The sequence below is a fragment of the Belonocnema kinseyi genome, chromosome 7 (assembly GCF_010883055.1).
Source record: "Belonocnema kinseyi isolate 2016_QV_RU_SX_M_011 chromosome 7, B_treatae_v1, whole genome shotgun sequence".
In the NCBI taxonomy this organism is placed as follows: domain Eukaryota; kingdom Metazoa; phylum Arthropoda; class Insecta; order Hymenoptera; family Cynipidae; genus Belonocnema; species Belonocnema kinseyi.
Genome location: NC_046663.1, coordinates 5,080,653 through 5,091,841, shown reverse-complemented (window position 1 = coordinate 5,091,841; position 11,189 = coordinate 5,080,653). Strand labels below are relative to the sequence as shown.

At 32.1% G+C, this 11,189-nt stretch overlaps 1 protein-coding gene across 1 annotated transcript in view; it reads right to left on the bottom strand.

Moving 5' to 3' along the window:
• Positions 1-1,278: 1,278 nt before the first annotated feature.
• Positions 1,279-11,189, bottom strand: part of LOC117176938 (myelin regulatory factor-like protein) — a 277,814-nt gene continuing 267,903 nt past the window's right edge. Inside the window, exon 18 of the transcript XR_004467639.1 lies at positions 1,279-1,382. The gene's annotated coding sequence lies outside the window, so the exon portion shown is untranslated. The remainder of the gene's footprint in view (positions 1,383-11,189) is intronic.

Genomic DNA, 11,189 nt, shown 5'->3' with positions numbered 1-11,189 from the left:
CACGAACCTGTACAAGTAATCTCGACATTACCTATTCAGGAATTTGGTGAAGGAAATTGTAGATGATCCTGCAATGGAACCTGCACTAACAGGGGAACCAAGGGAACCTTTGAATAATGGAGTGTAGGTTCCTGTACAGGCCCTTTGCGAAGTAAATTGAGGAGCGGGTTCCTATACAGAAACAAGCATGGGGTCTTTTATAGAAAGCCGTCGTGAAAACTCATGTGAATTACCGCTATGCAGTTTCTCTCCTTTTATTCCCTTGAAGATCAAACTTATTATTGATAAAGCCAAGCCACTAGCAGACCCTCGAGGATTAGTTTCTATGCAGGTTCACATATGGGATCCTGAACAAGTTCCTGTACATGAGCCCGCATCTCAAATCACTCTGTGAAAGAACCTGCACAAGATTATTCAAAGGTTTGCTTGCAAACAGGTTTCTTTGAAGTATCATGTTCAATTTCCTTCGCAATATTCCTGTACAGGAACTCTCAAGATTAGTTGTACAGATTCATGTGTAATTTCATTTCCAGGAACATGTCTGGGATCCTCCAAGGTTCCTGTATGGGAATTTTAAGCTGGGTTATATGTATGACGTTTTACATCAGTAATCGATTTTCAATTTTACACTCTTTAGTATTTGTGAAAACTAGAACCTATTTTTATAAATATAAGACTGGAAACTCGCTGTCTTGCAGTATGTTCATAATTTATAGTAATTCAACTGCTGCAAAATAAAGCTACATACTATACTGATTTTGCTCTTGAATTTGATGTAAGTGAGAAAACAAGTCATCGGATTAAAATGATTAACAGAAATATCGAAAAGTGAATTGAGAAATATGTCGAGGAACAAAGCATTTTAAAAAAATTCAGTTTTCGAAAAGGGATATCAGGGATAAAAATGATAATAATTGAGCTGCTAGATCGAATAAGGACACATTCATTTTTTTGATTCGAGCGGGATGAATTCTCGTAGTTTTTAAATTTTGTTTAGAGCATTAATTTTCGGAAAGTCAATTCTAGCAAGAAATATTTTCAGAATTCTTGTTTTTGTGCTCTCATGGTTAATTTGCGCTCGCGCCGAAAAAATGTATGTGCCCTTATTCGATCCGGCAGCTCAATTATGGCTTTGAGTGATTTGTACAAGAGGATGCTACGCATTTCCGAGACAGATTTGAGATTTGACTGTGCATACAAAGAATTTAGGAAATTTCAGTTAATATTGATATCTTCCATCCATGCACTTTAATTTGAGTAAACACTATTTTATTAAATACCTATGGGTTTGCCCTTGTACTCTCGCGCTGGTGGTAGCCGAGGAGGTAGTGATATTGATCGAGATAGTAATGTTGATCGAGGTGACGATGGAACCATTGATGCTGTAAGAAGAAATATACAGATTTTTTTCAATGCAATTTTTCACCGAACCCCAAAAGTTAATGTTCGAAATAAAGATGCCCTCTTTAATAGTTTTTTTTTTATTTATAAATAACCCAGGAAACAAAAATCCATAGTGCTTTTCATTTAAGAGCAGAAGCTTAGGCGCCGCCATGACACTTAGTGGGCATTTAAAAATTGCGGTCATATTTTTGGTAAAATGTACACTATCCGACCTAATTTTAATGTAAAAGTGAATGAAAATGATATGCCAGGTGCTGAATTATTGCATAAAAAGGAGGAAAAAAATACCATTTTTCAGTTAGAAAGGTGGTTATAATGCAGAAAACAATGTACCAGAGGGAAAAATCAGCAACATATTGACCGGTATGTGGAATGCAGGTTATGTTTACACTGCGTATAGTCGTTAGGTTTCAACAGTGAGAAAATAGTGTTTTGCATAAAGGTAAAATAATTTTAATAATAAAAAAATATAAAAAAGGTTGATAAAGCATTTTTCAAGAAATGCACTTGAAAATTAATTGATATCTATCATTATAAGTGGGTTGTTAGTTTTGAAATTTACTTAGCTTGCAAGTTACCGAAATAAATTCAAATACGACTTTTTTAGTTTGAACTTTTTTGTCTGAAAAATCGTACAATAAAAGAAATATGATTAGAAAGTGGTGTAAAAATTGTTTGTAAAAAATACGTGAAACTGAAAGAAGTGAAAATATGTTTATATTTATGTTTTTATATAGTACTTTTTAAATCAGGGTGACCGATTGACGGGGAAGGTAGGAATTTTTTGTAGCAGACGAGAAATATGTCAGTAAATTCATTTTTTGACTAGAAATTTGAAAAATTTTGAGGAAAAAAATACATCTAATCACTTAAAATATTACGAATGTCGTATCACACGATAATTTACAATAAACTCAATTAAGAATGTTTCGAAATATTTATTATTATTATTAGTATTATTATTATTATTATTATATGATATATAAAATTATATAATAATTTATTTTAAAGTGTGCATTTGCAATGTACAGAATTTTAAATGCAGGTTTGGAAGACTTGAAAAAATTAATATTTCACAGGGTTTGAATTTGAACATTTTTGATAAAAAACGTATTCAGTTGAACAACTGTAAATAGATGTAAATAATGTCATGACTCTTTCTTGTTAATAAACTGCAGTTAGAGTATAAATAATCGAAAAATACATCCTTTCGGAAGCCGATTTTAATCTCATACTCGAAATTAAGGAATGTACATACAGATTTTATTTTCAAAATTGAACTCTTTTAATGAGAAAACGTTAGTATTTAAAGAACTTTAAACGTCTGATTAAACTTTCATAAACTATTTGTAATAAAAATAATTTAAAATTAATAGATTCATAGTTTAACACTTTAATTCATTTGTAAATACTATACAAATGTTATTTCAGTTTCAATTATTTAATTTTTAACTCACTCTTCGTAATTTTGTAATGAAGGAAAGTAATTTAACATCAAACAACTCGAAACTGAATTCTTTAAAATAAAGTCTTGAATCATTGGAATTTCACAAAATTAAATTTGTGTCAGCACTGTATTGCATTGCAGGGGCGCACACTTTCTCCGCCACCAGTGTAGCGACGGGCTAATTTCTTATTTTAAAAAACACTTTTTCTCCATTTTTACTTAAAATCACGAATTGTTTAGTATTATTTTCAGTAAAATCTACATTTTCCAGTCCATCTCACTCAACCCAACACCCCACCGTGTGCCCGTGTTGCATTGAATGTTCATTAATAAAATAAACCATTGACGAATTAATAATTTGTAGTCACAAAAATTTATTATTTGCTTTAATTTTATTTTTATGAATGTTTTTTATTTAAAATTCCTTATAATTTCTTCTATGTAGACCACCCTGAGAATTTCTAAATAAATCAACCATTTTTATCATGAAAACAATGAATTTATTAAATTGATACATTTATCTAGTAAATTGAATATTACACGCATAACATTATTTTTAGAGTAAAGTGATGCATTGAAAGAAGCGTTCAGTTGGAAACTGAAACTATTTCGAAAAATTAAACAGGGTTTTGGAAATCTAATAAAACAGTAAATACATTCCAAGTAGGACTTGCATCGACTGTCACTTTTGCACTTTCCAAAACAGCACTTCTTGTGCGTACCAACCTTTTTTCTTTTCAATGAATTTTCTCCTGGTATATTAGAGATTTCTTTTTTTGGAAGTTTTTTAACTTCCAATTGTTCGAAATAGTTTTTTTCGTCAATGTTTATTCCCACATACGTTTCAGTGAAAAATTGACCGCAACTCACATGGAAGTGCTATATATTTTTCGCGCTTGCGCAATATCGTTTTATGAAATGAAAAGATCTATTCACTTGTGCTGAGTGGGTTTGGATGGCTTCTGAATTGCGTGTCTATCACTGGAATTCCAGATTGCCACCTATTGGGTTTTTAAATACTTTTAGTCTTTATTATTTTTCTTGACTAACTTTTATGCCACAAAAGGCGTAGAGCGAGAGTGAAAGAGACGGGCAGATCTGTTTATCTCTTTCACTCTCATGATTACAAAGAATATAGATTCTCTATCGCTTTAACATCTATGATATTCTGCTTTGTGATTCTGTTGCGCTACACCTACAGGACGGCACCCTTATTAAAAAGGCAATTTATAGCTTTTGTAAGCATTAAATAATAAATTTTGTTAATTTATATATTAAACATTTTGTGCTCCCACTAGGTACTCATGTTGCGCGCATGTACGCGCCGCAAAATTTCGTCACAGGGTGATTGTAAACATGCTCACATTGTGCCACACTTTATGCACGCACTTCCGTTACAATCACAGAACGTAGGCGAACATGGTGGATTTTGGCATGCATGTCATGCGCGCATCGACGTGCGCGTGAGATGCGCGCACGAATTGTTATCTGGGAAGTTAATGGCATCGGGAATCAGTTCTAACCTCAAAATTCGATTTCCTCATTTTACTCTACAAATATTGTAATTATATATTTTTTCACTCTGTATATGTACTTCTTTAATAAATAAATCTGTATCTTTAAAACGAAAACAATTTTTATTTGAATACTTTTTTCTCAAAACGAGAAATTCGAAATATAACCTCAAAATTCAGTCTCTTTATTTTACGTAAAAATGGTTGAAAGGTGAAATTTTTTCATACTGTTCATACTCTGCTCTTTGAGAAATGACTACGGATAAAGAGCAAAAATTGTTGTTTTTTTTTGTGATAAAAGGACCCTAAGAGGCAAAGTGTGACTTAGGGGCCGAGTGTCACACATTTTTTATCACAACAGTCGATCATAAGTAAAAATAGGTTGCATGGAGTCCTAATCCAAAAAGTTGAGTTGTAATCACATCCAATCGAATCCAACCCAATTAATTCCCACTTAATCCATTCCAATACAATCCAACCTGATTTATTCAAATCCAATCGAATCTAATTCATTCAAATCCACTCCTATTCAATTAAATTCACCCTAATCAAATCCATTCCAATCCATTCAATATAATTAAATTAATTTCAATCCACTCCAACCCAATCCATTCCAAACGAATACATATCAATTCAATTCATTAAAATCTAATCCAATCCAGTTCACTTCATTCCAATTAATTCCAATCACATTCAATCCAATCTAACCCAATAAATTGCTATCCAATTCAATTCATTCCAATCCACTCTAATCCATTAAAATCAAATTCATACAGGGCAGAAGTCTCGATACCTCTGTAATATCCCAAGGATATCTCAGAATATCGTCAGGATATCACATTATAATATTAAAAATATTATGTATTTCTCGGGAAATTTTCTACAAAGTACAAAATTATAAAATACAATAATGGTAAAGTCCCTTCTAAAGTCTCTTTCGGGTAAATTCAATCATGGCTATTAGTGCGCGAAAACTGTCGCGCACTTTAACAAAAGTAAACTATTTCTCGAATATTCGTACCATATTGTAATAAATTGTCATCTATATTAAACAAGCCAACGCGGTACATATTAGTTTAATTTTTTTACCATAAAAACTGTTTTTGCCGTTGAAAAGTGCGTTCTCTAAACTGCGCATTTTAGATTTTACTAATACAATAACAGCCAACTTTAACATTTTTAGAAAGTGACTTGTTTTTTGTTGTAAGTAGGCCGTTATTGTTTATGAAAATTATTCGCGGCAATAATTTTTCGCTAATTATATATCCCGCACAGGAAATTGAGTGGATATCGTACGAAACGGAAATCTCTAAATCCTTCTAGTGGGCACAAAGTTTGGCAACGTCTTTACGACATCGTTACGACATCTCTACGACCACTTTACGACATCCTATGTCAATGTCGTTAAGGTGTCTTTATGATATCGTAAATAAGTCGTATGATCTGACGATGTCTTTACGATATCATAAAGACACCGAAACGACATGGACATAGGATGTCGTAAAGTTGTCGTAAGGATGTCGTAACGATGTAAAGACGTCGTCAAATTTTGTGCCCACTGGGCTTGGAATATGCCATGGATCTCGCAGGAGATTTTTACGACCGCGAAATTCTAGCATAATTTAAATTATATATTATTATCAATCATAATAATTTGTTTGAAAAATTAATTTTGGTAATTACGATTGATTAATTATCTAACTCTAATTAATAATTGGACAAAAAAGTGAAGAACTTTTTATTCAAACTGCAATTATCTGGCATTGTTCTAAGTGAATATTATTAACAATAATAATAAATGGTTTAAAGCTATATTTTGGTTAAAATTAATTATTACCTCACTCTAATTGAACATTGAAAAAAATGGATTTTTTTCAAAAAAAACGCGACGTTCCAACTCTTCTAAGAGAAGATTGCTAATAAAAATTATTAAATCATTTAAAAAATATAAGTAAACATCTAATTTTAAGTATACAATAGTATTTTATGTATCAGAAACAATTTGCATTTTATAAATCGTAAAAGAATCATCCTTAGTGCGAGAAACTGGTAAAATCCATTTTTTCACTAATTGCGTTTTTTCGGACCATATAAAACATACTTATGAAGTTGATATATAAAAAGTAATATTTGATTAATATTCTATTGGCAATTATGAAGAGAAATGTTGAGTCTCAACTTGAGTGACCTAATATTGACGATTTAATATTGACAATTTTGAATAAAATTTACAAAAACGTCTTCTTTTCTCATGGGAAATACGTGTTAAACTTCATGGAGGTTGCGCTACCTCTATCATTTTTTGTTTCAAAGCAACATAAACTGTGACCACCCTACTGTATATATTAAATTTTTAAATTACAAAAATGCAAAAAGTGAAAAATATGAAAGTTTGATAAAATAACGCGATGGTGTAGCATTCTCAACTTTATTTAATTAATAAGAAGGTCATATTGTGAGATTGTAATCATGACTCTGCTGGTCTCGAGTTTAAAAAAAATACCGGCTCATTGTTTGATCAAAGCTAAGAAAGATAATCATTTTTTCGAATTTTCAAGTGTCGAGGGATCACTGCGCTTTAAATTAATTATACACATTCAGGGTCTTCATGTGTTACTTTTCAATAGAATGCTGTATTCGATTTTCAAAAATTCTCAGTTCCCGTGTTGAAAATGCCCTAATATTGCCAACTTTAAACAGGGAACTTGTCGGGTGTTAGAAAGGGTAAATTGACTAGAAAATGTGATGCAGGCTCTTGTCAGGGGTTCGTAGGGAGGTTCTAACTTAGAATTTAGACAGGCACTACTCAAATACGAAAGGTATTTCCCTAAATTTGTCAATATCAAGATAGGAATTTAATTTTTAATAAATTATAATCATAGGAGTCTTTATTTATACAGTAAATTCAAACCCTGGCGGGTAAACAAGCAGTACTGTGCCCATACCAACCCAGTGAGCACAACGTTTGGCGACGTCTTTACGACATCGTTACGACATCTTCACGACAACTTTACGACATCCTATGTCTATGTCGTTAGGGCGTCTTTACGATATCGTAAAGAAGTCGTATTATCTGATGATGTCTTTACGATATCGCAAAGACACCGAAACGACATGGACATAGGATGTCGTAAAGTTGTCGTAAATATGTCGTAACGATATCGTAAAGACATCGCCAAATTTTGTGCCCACTGGGAATGGACATTTCTATCAATTTATTATTTTCTCGAGAGGACCTTGTAAAGCCCTCGACAGGTAAAACTGGTAATATGGCTGTGAGTCCAAAAAAATAATTTAATGTTATTATGCTTAATTATACTTAAGGGCATGTGACACAGCTAAATACCTATATTACCGACCTCACTTTTTCCGTTCACTGAATGTTTTTTTGAACCTAAGAACTTTTTTTGTAAATAAAATATCGAGCTGAAACTTTGGGAAATGTATTAGAGTACAATAAAGTACGTTTAGGTACTGCATTTTGGTAGGAACTTCACTGAAAATTATTTCATCTTTTTTCTGAACCTCAACATTTTTTGAACGTTCGAACTTTTTTTATACATAAAATATCAGTCCCAAACTTTGAGAAATGCAAGAGCCGAAAGAAAACTACGTTTAAGTACAAAGCTTAATAATAATAGATGTAAAAAAATATATTTCAATAATCAATTCTAACGGCATCAGCCGGTAACGTTGTACACGAAAATACGAACTCTCTAGAGCCTCGTCTAGTGGCCGCCAGGTTTCGTATTTTCGTGTACAACGTTACCGGCTGATGCCGTTGGATTTGATTGTTGAAATATATTTTTTTACATCTTTTATTATTAATCTTTGTACTTAAACGTAGTTTTCTTTCGGCTCTTGCATTTCTCAAAGTTTAAGACCGATATTTTATGTATAAAAAAAAGTTCGAACGTTCAAAAAATGTTGAGGTTCAGAAAAAAGATAAAATAATTTTCAGTGACGTTCCTACCAAAATGCAGTACCTAAACGTACTTTATTGTACTCTAATAAATCTTCCAAAGTTTCAACTCGATATCTTATTGACAAAAAAAGTTCTTAGGTTCAAAAAAACATTCAGTGAACCGAAAAAGTGAGGTCGGTAATATAGGTATTTAGCTGTGTCACATGCCCTTAATTAAAAAAAAAGAAAAAATTAAAAATATTACCGAGATTCAAACTTTTAAAATTTTCATTTTTTCTGATTAAGTTTAAAACATTTGGTGCCTTTAAAATTTGAAAAGAATTTTTCTTAAATATTGATTTAATGTCAAATAATCTAAGTCTCGGTGCTTGCGGAAATTTTAATAAATTGCGTATCTCTTTAGTTATAAGTAATAAGTCTTCTCTAATCAAATTCAACAATTCATTTAGTTTTAGAATAACGTGCGAAGTATATTTACACGGTAAAAAAATTGAGCTGTGGCAGGGATATTATTCCTTATTATAGCCAAACATTTAGCTGAAAACGAACGAAGGAATTTAGAAAGATCCCTGGATCAGCGAAAATGAATATCCTTGACCATTTTCCATATACCAGTGATATCGTATAGTCAAACCCCTAATAAGTGTAGCTATAATAGGGATATTAAGAATAGGTGTCTGAAGAAATTATCGGAAGAGCACCGGTGCATTATGGGAGCAGCGAAATAAAATGGCGACGGTCTAATCGGGAGCAGTGACATTTGAGACTTAATTTGGACAATTAAACGCTTTTTACCACTTAAAATATGCGTGAATGTTAATATTAAATGATGTTTATGATGCAGTAATAATAATTTACATTTGTTTCGATTGTAGGCGATAACTATATTGAAATATCAAGAAACGCGATAAAAACAACAAACTTGACCTCCAAATGCATTACACGGATTTCAGGGAAATTCATTTTCGCGATACCAGACGAAAAATTGGCTACTGTAAGTTAATATATATCTATAACAAATAAATTTTTTTCTAATCTGAAGATAATACAATTATACATAATCTGTCGAAAATAATAAACTTTCGAACTTAGCAATTTTGTCCAAATTCCTGATTTACGAGAACAATTTACATAAAGTAACTAAATGTGTAACTCTTCTAACTAAACGTTTTACCTAATCCAAGCGTACACTTTCTTTGAGTTTAATATATTCTCGATTCACTCGTTCGCCTCAAGAATTTTTTTTCCGTGTAAGAATTTAATATTAATAAAAATACGAGAAAACAGAAGAGTGTTTAACAGAGGTTACAGAAAGGTGTAAGATTTTTAGATTTAACTTTTGCAAAGAAAATGTATTTTTGGAATAATATTTTCCTTCGGTGAATAAAAAAATTCTCGTAATAATAGATTATGGCAATGTCCCTGGCGGACCAAAGGAACCGAATGGAGCCTCTACAAAGTACCCGTAAAGACCCCATTGGGTCCCCATTCGGTTCCTTTTTAAAAAACTCAAAAACACAGCAAAATCAACTTTTAAATTGTTCAAATTCGAATTCTACGTTAAAATTCCCTATAGAAGGTCACGGAATAATCGCTATATTTTTTTTTCAACGGTAAAAAGTTAAAAAAAAAATAAGACGTATAACGCTTGTTGAATGCTACACTACAAACGCATCGCCTGTAAGTAGCAGTTAACAGGCGTTATACGTCTTATATTTTGTAAAACTTTTTACCGTTGTAAAAAAAAACTATTGCGATTATGCCGTGACCTTCTATAGGGAATTTTAACGTAGAATCCGAATCTCAACAATTTAAAAGTTGATTTTGCTGTTTGTTCGAGTTTTTTAAAAAGGAACCGTATGGGGACCCAATGGGGTCTTTACGGGTACTTTGTAGAGGCTCCATTCGGTTCTTTCGGTCCGCCATGGGTGCTAGTTAAACTTTTTTGCTATTGCAACCATAGAATCACACTTCAGAAACCTGTCAAAAACTTTAATGGTAATTATTACGAAATCTCGTAAACCATAACACGTCACCACATAACCTACAATCAAATTAGGAATTAATATGGAAATAGAGCAAGGATCTAGAAAGGACCTTACTGGTTAGTCGGGCAATAGGAAGGTACCCTCGCTCGAATCTAGTCAGAGTTCAGGCTAGTGCCTTTTTTTACAAAGCGTAGCGTTCTTGTCGGGTCCTTCCTAGATTTCCTGTTCAGCGCCCCAATAAAGTTAGAGCAAAATAACTAGCATCCTACCAAAATCGAGTCGTCATTTCTGCACGGGTTGTACATTTTTATACTTTTCTATAGAAAATTGTTTTCATTATGCAAATCATACTTTGAGGTCTCTCGAAATCACAATTGTTAAAGCCTAACTCATTACTAGTCAAATTTTACACACGTGATTAGTGAAAAGTTGGTAACTAAAGATCAGGAAAAATTTAATAATTCAATTAGCGAAGATATTTCCTAATTCGATAATGAAAAAAAGTTAATTGCTTAGAAGAAACATATAAAATTAGGACTTTATATATTAATTAAACAAACTTGATAAATATGGCAAAATCAAAAAATAAACATATATAATTAAAAACGCTACGGTGTAACATTTTTAACTATATTGAAACAAGAAGGCCAATATTGAGAAATTGTTAACGTCAACTAGTCTGTTTCCATTTTCGAAATATTGTCTTCTGATTTTTTTAACAATGTTAGTGGCGACTGGACTATAAAATTAAACAGTTGCAACAGTGAACTAAAGATGTTCAGATTTAAACTGGATTTATAACAAATTAGTTAGTGGAATGGAAGCTTCTAATGTGTCCCCTAAGGGTTTACATTTTTCTTACACCTTCTCTATTCCTTTACACACCCTCCACACACTTACTTGGTGGTGGA